The sequence below is a fragment of the Pomacea canaliculata genome, linkage group LG1 (assembly GCF_003073045.1).
Source record: "Pomacea canaliculata isolate SZHN2017 linkage group LG1, ASM307304v1, whole genome shotgun sequence".
In the NCBI taxonomy this organism is placed as follows: Eukaryota; Metazoa; Mollusca; class Gastropoda; order Architaenioglossa; family Ampullariidae; genus Pomacea; species Pomacea canaliculata.
Genome location: NC_037590.1, coordinates 29,571,309 through 29,584,851, shown reverse-complemented (window position 1 = coordinate 29,584,851; position 13,543 = coordinate 29,571,309).

The following is a 13,543-nucleotide window of genomic DNA, read 5'->3' as shown; positions in this document are numbered from 1 at the left end:
AACAGAAATGTCAATAAGAACAAGCAATATCGGGATAATTTTGTTTTGAATAGGTATACCTTTTATTACAGAATCAAAGGAGTTTTCAAAATTGTGTCTTAAATGTAGTTAAAAGATCATTTATTGCAAACTAACTAAAAATACAAGCATAGATTGCTGTTGAACTAAGTACCCTTTTTGTCAGTGACATCACCTTACATGTGTTGGAGAGATAATGAGGTAAGACTGTTTACTCATTAAAATAACACGTAAATGCATAATACAAGTGGATGAGGCTTCACCTTTTTTTCTGCCTTGTGGCATAACTTTTGTTGGGTTTTTTCCCCCACAGGCGTATCAGAGCTTGCGCTGATGTCCTGTGTTGTATTGATCTTTCCTAATTGTATGTTTCCACCAGAGCACAGAGGTGAGGATGTGATAGAAATGTCAATAGGGAGATCGGTGAAGGAGGGCAAGTGTAGAAGCAATATCAGGAAAATAGATTTCTGCTAATGTGCAAAAAGTTTCTTGCTTGTGGAAGAATGCAAATTTGCATTAGGCATTCTACAATTATATTCGTGAATACAAGACCCTAGCGTCTTGCCACAGTCATTTACAAATGTTGAAAGAAAAGGTTTGGGAGATGCAAGTATAATACAGCAACCTGGGAGCTGATCTACTAGTCTGTTCATAGTTGCAAATGTGGATTTTTTAAAATACGACTTCAGTTCAGAACCAGGCCAGGCTGACCACTGTTAACAAATGGCAGAGCTGCAATGACAGGCCAAGTGTGGATTGGAAGTTATTGTGCACATTGCAATCTTATATGACCGTCTAGATACAGGGGTTGCCATGCTGTTACTACATCATATGTTTCTTGTCAACTTCTTTCCTGGCAAATGGCTCAGTGAATGTACAAAGAAGGCTGGCTTGGTGGTGTTTCTTGCCGTCAGCAAAGCTGTCTTGAGGAGATACCACATCCAAAGAGAAATGTGCTTATAGTGAGATTAGGCACCCAACACTACAAAGAAATGCATTTGTGCACTTGTTTCATTTCCATGACCTGTTTGAGACAATCCCCATCAAATCTGAAATAAAAAACAAACTCTGACAATCTCCCTCCTCAAGCCCGCACTCATATACACAAACATTTACCCACAGAAAAGGCATCGATACTTCAATGTTGTGTCGACCAACAAACAACCAGGATTTCAATTTCTGTGATTTTATTTTTCTTTAAAAGATTTACACTACACGCATATTATAGCTTATGGCCGCTCACATAAATAACTGGTTGTGCACAATGCAAACCTGACCAAGTTAGAAGATAGTGAAAACACCGATCATTTATTTGTATTGTAAGATGGAAACAATATAACAATTCTGGCGATTTATACGCATTGCATCACAAGACACATCGCAATGTACCTTAAACAAGAATTCATTTATTTGCCGAGTGACATTGCAGGAGTTAGCATCTGATCTCATAAACAGTAGCACGAAAGAAACAAAATAGGCGAAGATTGTAGGCAGCATATAAATGTAGGTATCAAGTCTGACCGTAGTCTGGAACTGCGACATTATTTAGTTTGTAGAGAGCAGGGTGATCAGACGAATCAAATCATGCCAATGAAATAATAAATAAGTAAAAAAGAAAGCTGTCTCCAGTCGAAATGATCACTTCTCTAGGCAAAGAGCGGTGTCTCTGAACAACAACGATGTTATTGTAGATGGCAACCAAGATCTGCTACCGACCACCCCGCAATTTCGGTTGAAGTCAGTTTGCAGGGAACTTGTTCTTCTGTTTTTAACTTACTGTAACTAGAGCACCTTCCCATGTTTAATGCCCACTGGGACCAATAAAGTTGATCATCGTCATTGTCATTGCGAGATTACATTAAGGAACAAAACAATTTAACGTCTAATTGAGCAAGAATCGATCTGCATCGTTGCTGCTGTATCAAGTGGATCATTACTTCTTTTTCTCTCCTTTTTCTGCATTCTCTTAATCCAGGAGTGGGCAAAGTACAGCCAGCTAACTTCTTTGGACCGTCCCCTCTGCCAAAATGTGAACTGCATCTGTTTTAATTTTTCCAGTTTAAGTTATTTTGATTTATTAAGTACAGTCCGTAACGTTCAAACACAGAAAAAGTACAGAGATGACAAATAACACGGCCGACGTGTCTGATGGGTCAGAGTATCGGGGGCGGATGACTTCAAGGAAATGCTGGTTTTAATGTGAACGAATTAAAACAAATCGGTAAGTTCACACCATTATGCTCTCATTTGTTGTCCATTCCATTACCACTAGGTTTGCCTGGGTTTTTGCTATTTACCGGCCTGTCGCATAGTTAAGAATTGTGAGACGGGCTCACATAAAGAAAGCTTTGCCTACCCCTGTCTGAATCTGATTTTGAAAATCGTGGATCAGGTGAGTAGGGTAAAGTGATAGACAGGGACACGCCTCAGCAGTTTGGTTTTTTTTTTTTTCGGTACCCGACGTCTGGACACAAAAACTTCATTGCCATCTGGACAGTTCTGTCGTTATCAGGAGCCATATGACATCATCTGCCATCGCTACTCTCGTCTTCTGCACTTGGTCATCATCGCCGTCACGATGGCATATTATCAGGGTTACTTTCTGTGTGGTGGGGAGGGAGAGGGAGATGATGGGTACCTGTGACCAGGCAACTATGTGTAAGTGAAGCCATCAGTCTGCGCACAGTGCCAAAGCCACGGTGTCTGCGCACGTTGTTTGTGCAGGTCACCGCCAGCAGTCTGTTATGCATATCATCAACATCAGTGCCGTCTACCCATATTGTTTGTTCATCCCAGCGCCTACAGCCTGCCGCGTACGCTTGTCAACAGCACTGCCATTTGAGCAAACATTTCTGCGAGTGCCACATCGACACACACTGCCTCCTGCGTTAGTCCGTTGGTGTACATCACGGACAGCAGCCACCCGAGCAGCTGCATTTTCATCGGCCAGCACGTCAGTCGGTAGAAGGCCTGAAGCTTCCATTTTATTTCGTCACAGCATTGCTTCCACACTCAAAACTTGACAACTTGATTGAAAATCAACCGGAAAACGGAGTTTCCCTCGCTAAGCTTATGGTCCAGGAGGCGGCGTTCCTACTCGCAGACCGGCGCTCAACGACTCAAAATGCGTCCGCTGGAAACGCCGGGCAGGCTAATACGCCAATATACGCCATTCTGACTCCTTTTATGGTTGAAGATTTGTGAGACGGCCGACAGCAATTTGCGATTCACGGACGAAGTAGGTCATACAAGTCGCCAGCACTTCCGGAAGGGTCCTCGATGGAGGATCAATGGACGCAGAGGACCTGACCGCCTCTTCAGCAATTCACAGACTAAACATAAACTGTGGATGGGTTTTGGGATGACGAACGCCAGCAGCGTGGTGAGCCAGGCGCCAGACGAACGAATGTGAATGCTGACTCCCTGACTTGAAAAAAAAAAGTTATATAATTCAATTATATAACATTATAATTCAGCTATATAAATCAGTTCAGATTTATTCGCCATGGTAATGAAATTGTCTATTTGTGGATGAAAAATTTGTGGTTGAAAAATTCATTGTGCAAATTTAAAAAAAATACACTATATTTCTAGAAATGACAAAAAAAAAAAAATTATATTTCTACACCTAGCGATTTAACTATATATTTCTAGACTGCGAAGAAGTCACAGTCATTCTAGTGATAGAGAATCCATAGCTATGTGGTCAGTGCGTTCAGTTTAGGTTGGTTTAAAGCTTGATAGCGATTGATAGCCTGCTTCTGTCCACCCAGCAGCGAACGGGTACCTGATGTATCAGAAAGGCAAAAGGCAGCGGAAAGAGGTCGGTTCATTCTTCCACACCATAGACACAGTCAACCCTCTTCCACTGATCACGTCCGTGGGTCGACCAGAGGGCAGAGGCCAAACATTTCTGGGACCACATGTGGACTTGTGGTAGCATATATCCTCCTTTTTGCCGAGATGTACATGTTACATTGGCCAGTCTGTACCAAGCTGTTCTCGGCGAAGAACTTGAGTGATCAAAGGAACGATCACACTTCACAGACCAACACGAGGGCATCGAACATTGTCTTCACCTTGAATCAGTGACCAATGGTCAAGTATATCGTCAGCGATACTTGGAACTTGGAAGATTCAGCCAATCAAATCAGCTAAGATGCAAACCAATCGCACAAACAGACAGAACAAAACCAGTAGCCAATCAGATGAGCTGGTACGGCTGGAGCGAGAAGGAGGAGCAGCTTCCCTCTCCCAGTCACATCAGCTACCGTCGCAGCTCACGGAGCTGCCTGATGACGGATGACGATTACCGGCTACTTTGTTAGCGAAGAAAAATTACGAGTAAAGCACAAACGGCTGCAGCGATCGATCACACGCTCTAGCCTTATCAGCTGCTGTAAGTAGAGTGATAAGCGAAAACAAGAACATTTCGCGAATAGTTTTCTTTGTATCGCTAGAGCAAAGTGAATAGCGGTATCTGGCACACCCACTATTGACAAAAGCTTGCAAGGTGTATATATATATATCCCATGTACAAAAGCCTGTGGTCGAACGACATTCCTGTTTATTAATATTGGGGCAGAGCAGTCAGACACCGTAAGACTGGCCCTGAAGACAGTCAGTGGGCCTCTATACACATCAAGTAGTGCTGAGTCTCAATTGGGCTCCAGACAACTGGCAAGACTGTAATAGGAAGGAAGATAATTACAATTCATTGAAAACATACTTCAGCGACAGACATGCAGACCAGACATACGGACAGACATGCAGACTGTAGTCTAGGCACTAAATACACGCGTTACAATATCAGCGCACTGAGGTCGGCAAATAAAAACAATTTTTTTTTCTACCCCGACGTGGAGACTGGAGTTCAGACGAGCGGCTGAGGGTTAAAGTATGAGAGATATAAAAGCCCCTTGCCCGCATTTCACCAGATCCTGAAGAACACAAGGGGAGCGACTCAAGATTACTTCTGTGCCCATTTTAATAGTCTATTACCATTCTAGATGTTCTGTTCCAGGAGATGAAGTGGAATCCTTATATCCCCAGCAACAATGGAATGACGGGAGAGATTTACCTAGCCAATATTGATATCTTTTTGCCAGACCTTCACAGCAGCAGTCTAATAAGCTTATAATTACATTTTTGAATGAAATATTCCTATCGTTTATCAAGGAGGCTGCATGTCGCGCCTAGTCAAACCTAGTGAAGCGAAAGAAAGCAAAGATATTGAACGTCCCCCTCCCTTTTAGCTAAGATAATGCTGCGGTGCTCACAGAGTTCAAACCTCTCGACAAAGTCGCGATTACGCACGCGAACGGACTGAGATTTGATGTCACCGGTTTGAATAATTTTTCCATCAGCACTTTTGTTTCTCCATTTTATATTCAGTCCTGTCTCGCGTTTGGTTGGGTGACATTGTTACAGGACTGGGCGTTCGATTAGCGACTGTGAATATAACGCATCAGGCACCCATGTTGTGACGTGCATACACACGTGACAGAGGAGAGGACAGAAGACAGATTAAAGCAGCGGTTGGGACTCATTCCAGGCTGAGCTATTCAAGAATGTTTCACAGGCGCAGCTTGGCGACAGGCCGTTAATCTGAGGTGAAGGAAGCGTCAGATGTAAACATCAGAGATGTTCTTATCCGGATGCCCTCTTGCTGAGGTCAAGCGGTGCTTGAGCGTCAGGTAGAGAACCCGTGACGTCAGTCGAGCAGCAGTGGAAGGTGATTGATGTGACGACGGGCAACGGTTTGATGTGATGACGTAGTAACACTTGTCAACACCACCACCCCCTTCCTCCAGCACAGGAATTGTAGATGTGAATGTACTGGCCGCTGTCTGACCGTGGCAAGTGTAGCTTGAACCCGGAGCTGTGCTCCATGTTTGTATCCTCTACAACGGACCTAGTTTTAAATAATAATAATAAAGAACAAATAAGAAAGTAAGACATCCTTTCCTTTGACCGATTTTTTTTTTTGGTGAAAATTAATTTGTGTGCAAATAACTGACATTTCCTGAAGCTCCGTTATTAACTACAGCAAATGTAAGGAAGAGATGAGATCAACAAACAGTCAAGCGTCGCTTAGCGACAGAGAAACCTGATGAAAAACAAGCCATGAGACAAAGTCGATGTCGTCGTTGTGCCAGCGTCATAGAGTAGACTAAAACAACATTGTTTTCATTATCAAGGAGTATACACTGAGATACACATGCTAAACTTTTATACGACTGGCAGAGCAGTAAACACCAGCATCACCACAGACACGTGATACATTGCACCATGAGGTCACGACAAGTATAATGACCTCTCTCGGGAATTGTTCATCTCTGTTATTTCCGTATCCTGCCAGATCCTGCTTCAACGTCTTTACCTGGATGTCTTGATGGAACGAGTCAACAACAAACGTGTATATTAAGATTAGTCTGATGTTGATTTGTGGGTAAACTACCTTTTCCTAACTGGTTGAAGATGATTTTTTTTTAACACCCTATTCTTCATGTTGATCTCCACCTGACTTCATCTTCTTCCTGCATTCTTCTAAGAGAAAATGGTTATCGCCACATTGTGTGTTGTGCTACATGCTGCTTCATCTTCGTGTTTTGTTTTTTCATTAGACAGTTATTTTCTCTTCGTGCGCAGGAATACAAGTTATTACTGTAAAATGCTTCGAGTTCTGCTTTTGCTGTAGAAAGGTGCTATACAAATACGATTATGATGATGATAATGATTATTATTATACGAAACACCTTCACGAGATGATGGCATTTCATCTCTATTATAATCTAAGGGACACCACCACTAAGTGATATGGATTATTCATCTCTATTATATTTTGTTGTTCATCATCACTAGGTGAAGTGTTCAGCTCCATTATGACCCTAGGGGACCACCATCTTGTCACCTCCGTGTTTCCTAGGTATAAAAGTACACGTGGATCTCAGCCAGGGTGCTTTCGTGCGTGGGAGAGAGAAGCGAATATCAGAGAGCTTTTGACAGAGAAAGAGATGGAGGTATCCAAACAACAAGGTGTCACCGTGCTCTTACATTTTTACAGTGTCTTCACATCCTGGTGGTGACAGGGCGTGCAATATAGGAAGACCACTGGGAAACGGAGCTCATCAGTCACTGGCATAGACCCTGGCAGCCGCATGGCGAACCGACACCGGCGATGGCCTTGTCTTAGGATCCCTCCCAGCGATGAACAAACAACACGAGGAGAGAAGTAGTTAACAAAATGCAGCAGACACCCCATAATGCCAACCCTCTTCGTAAACATTTAAACTGCCTGAAAAACATAAGACCGAGCTTTGATCATTTTGACATGTAGATGAAATGAAAACAAAGTAATGTCTAATTATTTGCGCACCTCTTACACAAGAAGTAACTGTGTCTTGTCATTGACCGTCTACTGGTGTTTGACATTTACACTATTTAAACTAATTGCGCAAACGAGTCGTTTGTCGATTCCAGTCTACTATCGTCGGTTAAAGACATTCACCAACTTCCTTGGAAAATACCGGCTGCGGCTTGCAGAGCCTGAGGCTGACCGTTGGACGATCGATGAGAGCGATGCGTTTTCCCGTGAGACATCCAACCTGATACAACTTGGGCTGACTTTCACGACGACTTCTCAACTCTCTAACATGTGTGTGTGGACAGTAATTATCCCTTTTTTTTTTTTTTTTTTTGTCCCAAGCATTTTTATATGGGGAAGGGGAGGAGATGGAGTCCTTTTTTTTTAAAAGCGTGATTGTACTGTCTTTACTTTAATAAAAGTTACATTGTCTAGGGCTGTAGGCAGTGATGTATAGATACATTACTGACGTACTGATTGTCTGTAACTGGTGTGGAGGGCAAGGCTGTTATGACCTGCAATCTTCGTTTTCAGTGTTGTCAGCAAAATGGCAGCTTTCAATTTCATTGAACACCACCCCGGGAAGTGTTTGACTAGATGTTGTCACGGACACTCGTGGTAATGGAGTCGATAGTGTCACTCTGGTGGTAATCAAACTGCAAACGTTGCTAAGCAATGGCAGTTTAGTAACGCTGCTGGCCATAAAGTGTACTAAGTGACGTCATCCATTTCCGCTGGTGCTGCCGTCGGTTAGCGCAAAGCAAATCATTAGGCGAGGGACAACTCCATCTGTCTGTCGCTGGCCTGAAGGATGGTGGGAGGGAGCTGACCGTTTGTCGTCCCAGGCCATGTTTGCGAGAGACAATGGAAGGTAACTCAAGGTCGTGAGAACTGCGTCATCGGAAACCACTCTGACGTAGCTGCGAACTCTGACCCTGTGGTCTGTCAGAGACGCGTGATCGACTTTCGTCCCAACTTGTGGGTGGGCCGAGGTTTTGTAAACACAAGTTCACACGAGGGCATGAAAAGAGAAAAGAAAATGGATGCGAGAAACAGACTACACGAGATGCGCGGGAAGTTAGAGCAAAATGAAAGAGAAAGTGTGAACTAATGGATAACGTTTGTCAAGACAGAAACGCACTCACATAGAAGCATTCACGCACACAACAAACACACCCGAGTGCATGTACATACAAGCATACGTACGCATGAGCACGAACTCGCGCACACACGTACACACACGCGTGCACACATACATTCCTACACACACACGCGCACCCACTTGTACCCACCACAAGCTCACGCACAAACCTGTACGTATACGCTGTACATATATACTCACACTCATACACATGAGCTTTTTAACAAATATTGAATATTTACGAAAAATCAAATCACATTCTTCTTCTTCTGTTTTTTCTCTCTCTTCGAGTAGGGAGCGAGGCGCTGGTGAATAGAGACTCACTCGTTTGTCCTTTATAAGAAGGAAAAAAGATAACTAGCTGTATGATGTTAGAAGGATTTGCTGGAGCTCTTCCCTCCCAAAAGATTCTCCCATTGTGTCTAAAGCAGTCTGCGTGATCACACGATTATTTGTATATTTATTCCAAATTCTAAATCCGTTGCAATTCTTGTACAGAGTTAACACAAAGTGAACCGCCACCGCAGCCTTTTCAACAAATTCTAGTATACACCAAACTTACGCCCCCCCCCAAAAAAAAAGCACAACAACAACAACAACAACAACAACTTTCATACTCTGCTGCCCAGTAACTTGTCAAGTCTTTCGAGTTCATATTAGCGTGGGTGGGCGGGCGTTTGCGTGCTTCAGTCACGTGATCTCGTGTCGAGTGTGTGTTTGTAATCGTGCTTCTTCTCTATGACGAGCTGACACAAGCTCTCTTTCCTACGTTTCTTTTTGCCATCTACGTGGCCACAAAATCAATACATCCAATCGTCTGTAGTGCTCCTGTCTGAGTTCGGAAATCTAGTCTAGTCTGCAGAAACAGCAACATCGCCGGCTTTTTTTTAAAAGACCAATTTTCCTGTAACTATAGTAACCAAAGAACTACATTTTAAAATAAAGATTAAAAACGTAATAAGAGTGTCCATTAGAAAGATTTGAAGAGGAATCAAGTTTTCAATCTGATATAATTTTGATTTGTTTAATGACAGTAGGTTCTGCAAAGTACTATTTTCTGTCATGAAATAAAGATATTCCCGGGTGAGTTTTTTTTAATTAAAAAACAGTCATGTTGGAAGATTGGTTATCCTGGAAAGTTGTCTAGAAGAAAGGACGACAAACGAGAGAATAAGGAGGGAAAACAATCAGATAGGCAGCCAGGCAGGCAGGCTGACAGACAGACAGACAGACAGGCTAATCAATTTAACGCGCAACAAGCTAGTCAATAGTCCGTTAGATAAGAGAAGGGAACCTGTCCTAGTGAAAAATAATCAGCGAATTTTTTGTTGTTGTTGCTGGTGCTGTTTGACTTCTGTGTTGTTCCAGAACCTTTGCCGGCATTTTTTTTTTTTAATGAAAAGCCTCTTTGCGGAATTAAAATGAAATCAACTGTATAAAATAAAAATCTAATATTGCATTTTTTAAACGAATCGTGAAATAAAAGGTTTAGCGAGGTGGGAAAATCCTGCCTGGGTTCTTGACACTCTCTTTCTTGTCCTTTTTTATTTATTTATTTATTTATTTTTTTTTTGGTTGCTATCTTTCTTTTTCCTTCATCATTCATTCTTTCTCTCCTTCTCTTTTGTTCCTTTTTATCTCTTCCTTTATTCTTTCCCATTTGTCATTTTTATAACATTTTGTTTATTTATTTTTTTCTTTCCCGTTTTATGTGTTTATCTTATAAAGAACTGTGATCTCCCATGAGAGGGAGAAGGCGATGAAATTTCGTTTACTGAACGGAAAATGAAAACTTCGGTTCATCATTAAACCATATAGCTAACGGACCGGTCAAACGTGGAAGCCCATCTCTGCTTGCTCGAGCAGTGTTTTGCATCTCAGATTCTTTTCGAGGCTCTGAAACAAAAATTAACAACACGCATGCAATTTCAGGCGCTGCATGCAATATCTGAAGTTCAGAGCAGAGGAAGACAAGACCAGACACCCCGCCATGTTTTCCACCCACCACCCGCCTCCACATCGCACACCCCTTCCCACGCTAGCTCACCCTGAGTTTTGTGTTCATTCTGCTTTCATTTACTCCTCTTCGCTGAAAAAAAAAACTCCTAAGAGGTCGATTACTGCTCACGATTGAATCCTTTTTACAACCACTGCTTGGGTTTCACAGCCTGCTGCTGTTCTTTTTTCCATTTCAGTTCGTGCCAATGCCGGCACTTTCCTGTTCTAGACTCACACACTGAAAGAGTCGCTCAGACTGCTGTGCTTGTCCACCCGGGGTGCAGCAACCTTTCTGTCTCTCCATTATCCAGTACTGACGATTTATCTTATAGTCATGTTTGCACAATAACAATGCAGCAACCGGTCATCTCTCGTTTGTCCAGTTCCTGGTGTAGCACATCCTGGTTTCTTACATTTGTCCGGTCCTGGTGTCTCATCTTGTTGTCTCTTGATCGTCTAGTCCTCAAAAAGCTTGCAGGCGCAGGCAGTGGGAAGAGAGCAGATGTGGAGACAGAAGGACGAGGCTTTATGGAGTAAGACAAGAGCCTGCTGTGCTTCTCTCGCTCGCGCTGGAGCAAAGGATCATGAGAAGATGGAAACAAAGAAAGAAAGAACGAAACAAACAAAAATATCCGCTCGTGGAAGCGAGCTTTTTTGTCCGCGTGTTTGCGTGTCGTGCTTTGAACACTAAATACCGAGTTATGCTTTCATTTCTCGTTGATCTCAGTCATCTAGGATGATGCATTGTGGGTCCGCCATTTCCTCAAGCTCTCAATCTCACACACACACACACACAGAAAGAGAAGCTTAATACTAACAGAGTTCACACAGAGCCACCGACTCTTAGTGTATCTTAGCTGATACACTTAATGTCCACAGGGAATCCTGGACGGCAACGTGGCACTTTCCAAATCGTTTGGTCCACAACCAAACTGATTTCATTCTACAGCCCAGGCATTTCAAATCCTAGTATCCACAAGGCCAAAACGAAATTATCTGCAGGCGCCGACATAGGCAGAGGCCATAACCTAGTCAAGCAGCCTAAAGTTGAAGCTGAAGACTCGGCGAAGCCTCTAAATAACTTTGATTGGAGAAGCTGCGAGACCCAAAGAGACAGCAAGATGCCATGCCCTGTAGGAGGATGACAATCAACACGAATCTCTATGACATGGAGACCGTCCTGACAACAGCAAACTCATGGTCAACACCAGCAACAACGAAGCAGTGATTTACACGAGAGCAGCTCAGCTCCATGAGGTGAACAGCTTTATGTACTAGGGAGCCACTCCCTTCAAAGATGACATCTTCACTGCAGACATCTGCATCGGGATCGCAACATGGACATCGGCAAGGGCTAGGCTTGACAAGCTTTGACAAAGAAGCTCCATCAGGCTTGCTACCAAACACAGACTGCACAGGTTCCTCGTAGTCTCGTTGTACGGATGTACGAAGTGTGCTCTGCTTGCCGATATGAAGAGGAAACTCAGGCAGTTAAGTGTCTGAGGAAGCTGCTCCCAATCTCGTAGACATCCCTTGCATCTATCCAGTTGTTCTCCCCTCCTCTCCCCTGTCAGTTCAGAACATAGCACAGAGAAAGTTCAGTCTCCCGTGACAACTGTTTTTACCTTTGTTCACATCTGTCGTTTTTCCTTGCCAGTAATCTATCATTGTCTGTGATCTATCATTGCTCTTTATGTTACCCACTAATCTTTTGTTTTTAATACCTTTTAACTTCGCTCGCCTACATCCTCGCCTCCTCCTTCTGCCTCGTGTCTGATCTTGTCTTGTCCTGTACTCATGCCTTGGATGTGCTTTCACTGGGAACTTTCAGAGGACGGAAAACACTGATTCCCATCTGTTCTTTCCTTGCGGGGATGCAGAGGCTTGGTAGTCGATCGATATGCTTCCACAACTCCACTTACATGTCACAAACTCCAACACAAACAACTTTTACATTCGTTATGGTAATAGTTTTGCTACGTTCATTAACAGCAAACTGTTCAGAGAAAATTGATTTAGCAGAGCAATGCCATAATAGCCACTAGAGCAGGGGTGGGCAATTAATTTTCCCAAGGGGCCGCATGAGAAACTGGGATGGTTTTAGAGGGCCGGACTAATATAGTTAACTCAGTGTTACCCAATACTGTATATATAGTATATATACTGGCGGGAGGACCAGCGGGCGGGCCGGCGTTTGCCCAGGTCTGCACTAGAGTCATGGTTGGACTGTATATAGTGTCTGTATAGCATCATCTGGTGTTTGTGTTTTACACAGCTGTCTGCAAATTATCTACAAGTGCTCTTTAACCCTAGAGCTATAGTGCAAAGACTTGAATGTGTTACCAAAAAAGTGTACGAACGTAGTAATAATAGTAGAACATTTGTCATCGCGATAATCATCATCTCTATTGGGTTTACAGACTTGCCAAGCTTTACTGTTGGTCTTGTGAAAAGGTCAGCTGTAGATGTTGGTGCCTTCACTTCTTTTCAGAAGCTGGTCGAGGCGTTTCCGCTGGTAAAGCTCAAGGATGTATTTGACTGGGAAACAGATGACCATCCGTTATCCACCGTTTGTTGTGGCCTCTGTGAGTAACCCGTGTGAGCAGGCGCGATTCTGCTTGACACACGACCTCTCTCCTCCTGCCTGATGGCAGCAGTTTGTTGGACAGCCTTTGTAAATGCCTGTGCTTGTAGCCCCAGGTGTGCGCCTGGCCTGTACGCCTCCAGCCCCAGGTGTGCGCCTGCAGCCCAGCTGAACCTTGTGAAGGACTGCCTGTCATAGTCACCGCCGCCTCTTTAGTTCTTTGCGAAACCTTTTTCAGAGGATAGTTTGTAGAGCAGAGGCCTCGTACTTAGCACCCAGTTTCTGTTCATGACTCTTTATCCTTCAGCGCCAGTTTGCATCAGCATTACTACTGTTTCCCAATTGGTCCGTCGAGTGCCTCTCTCTCCATACCTACAGAGGGCACCATAGCATTCACGGTTGTTTCTGTGTGTGTTCTGCAAGTAGTGAACAGAAC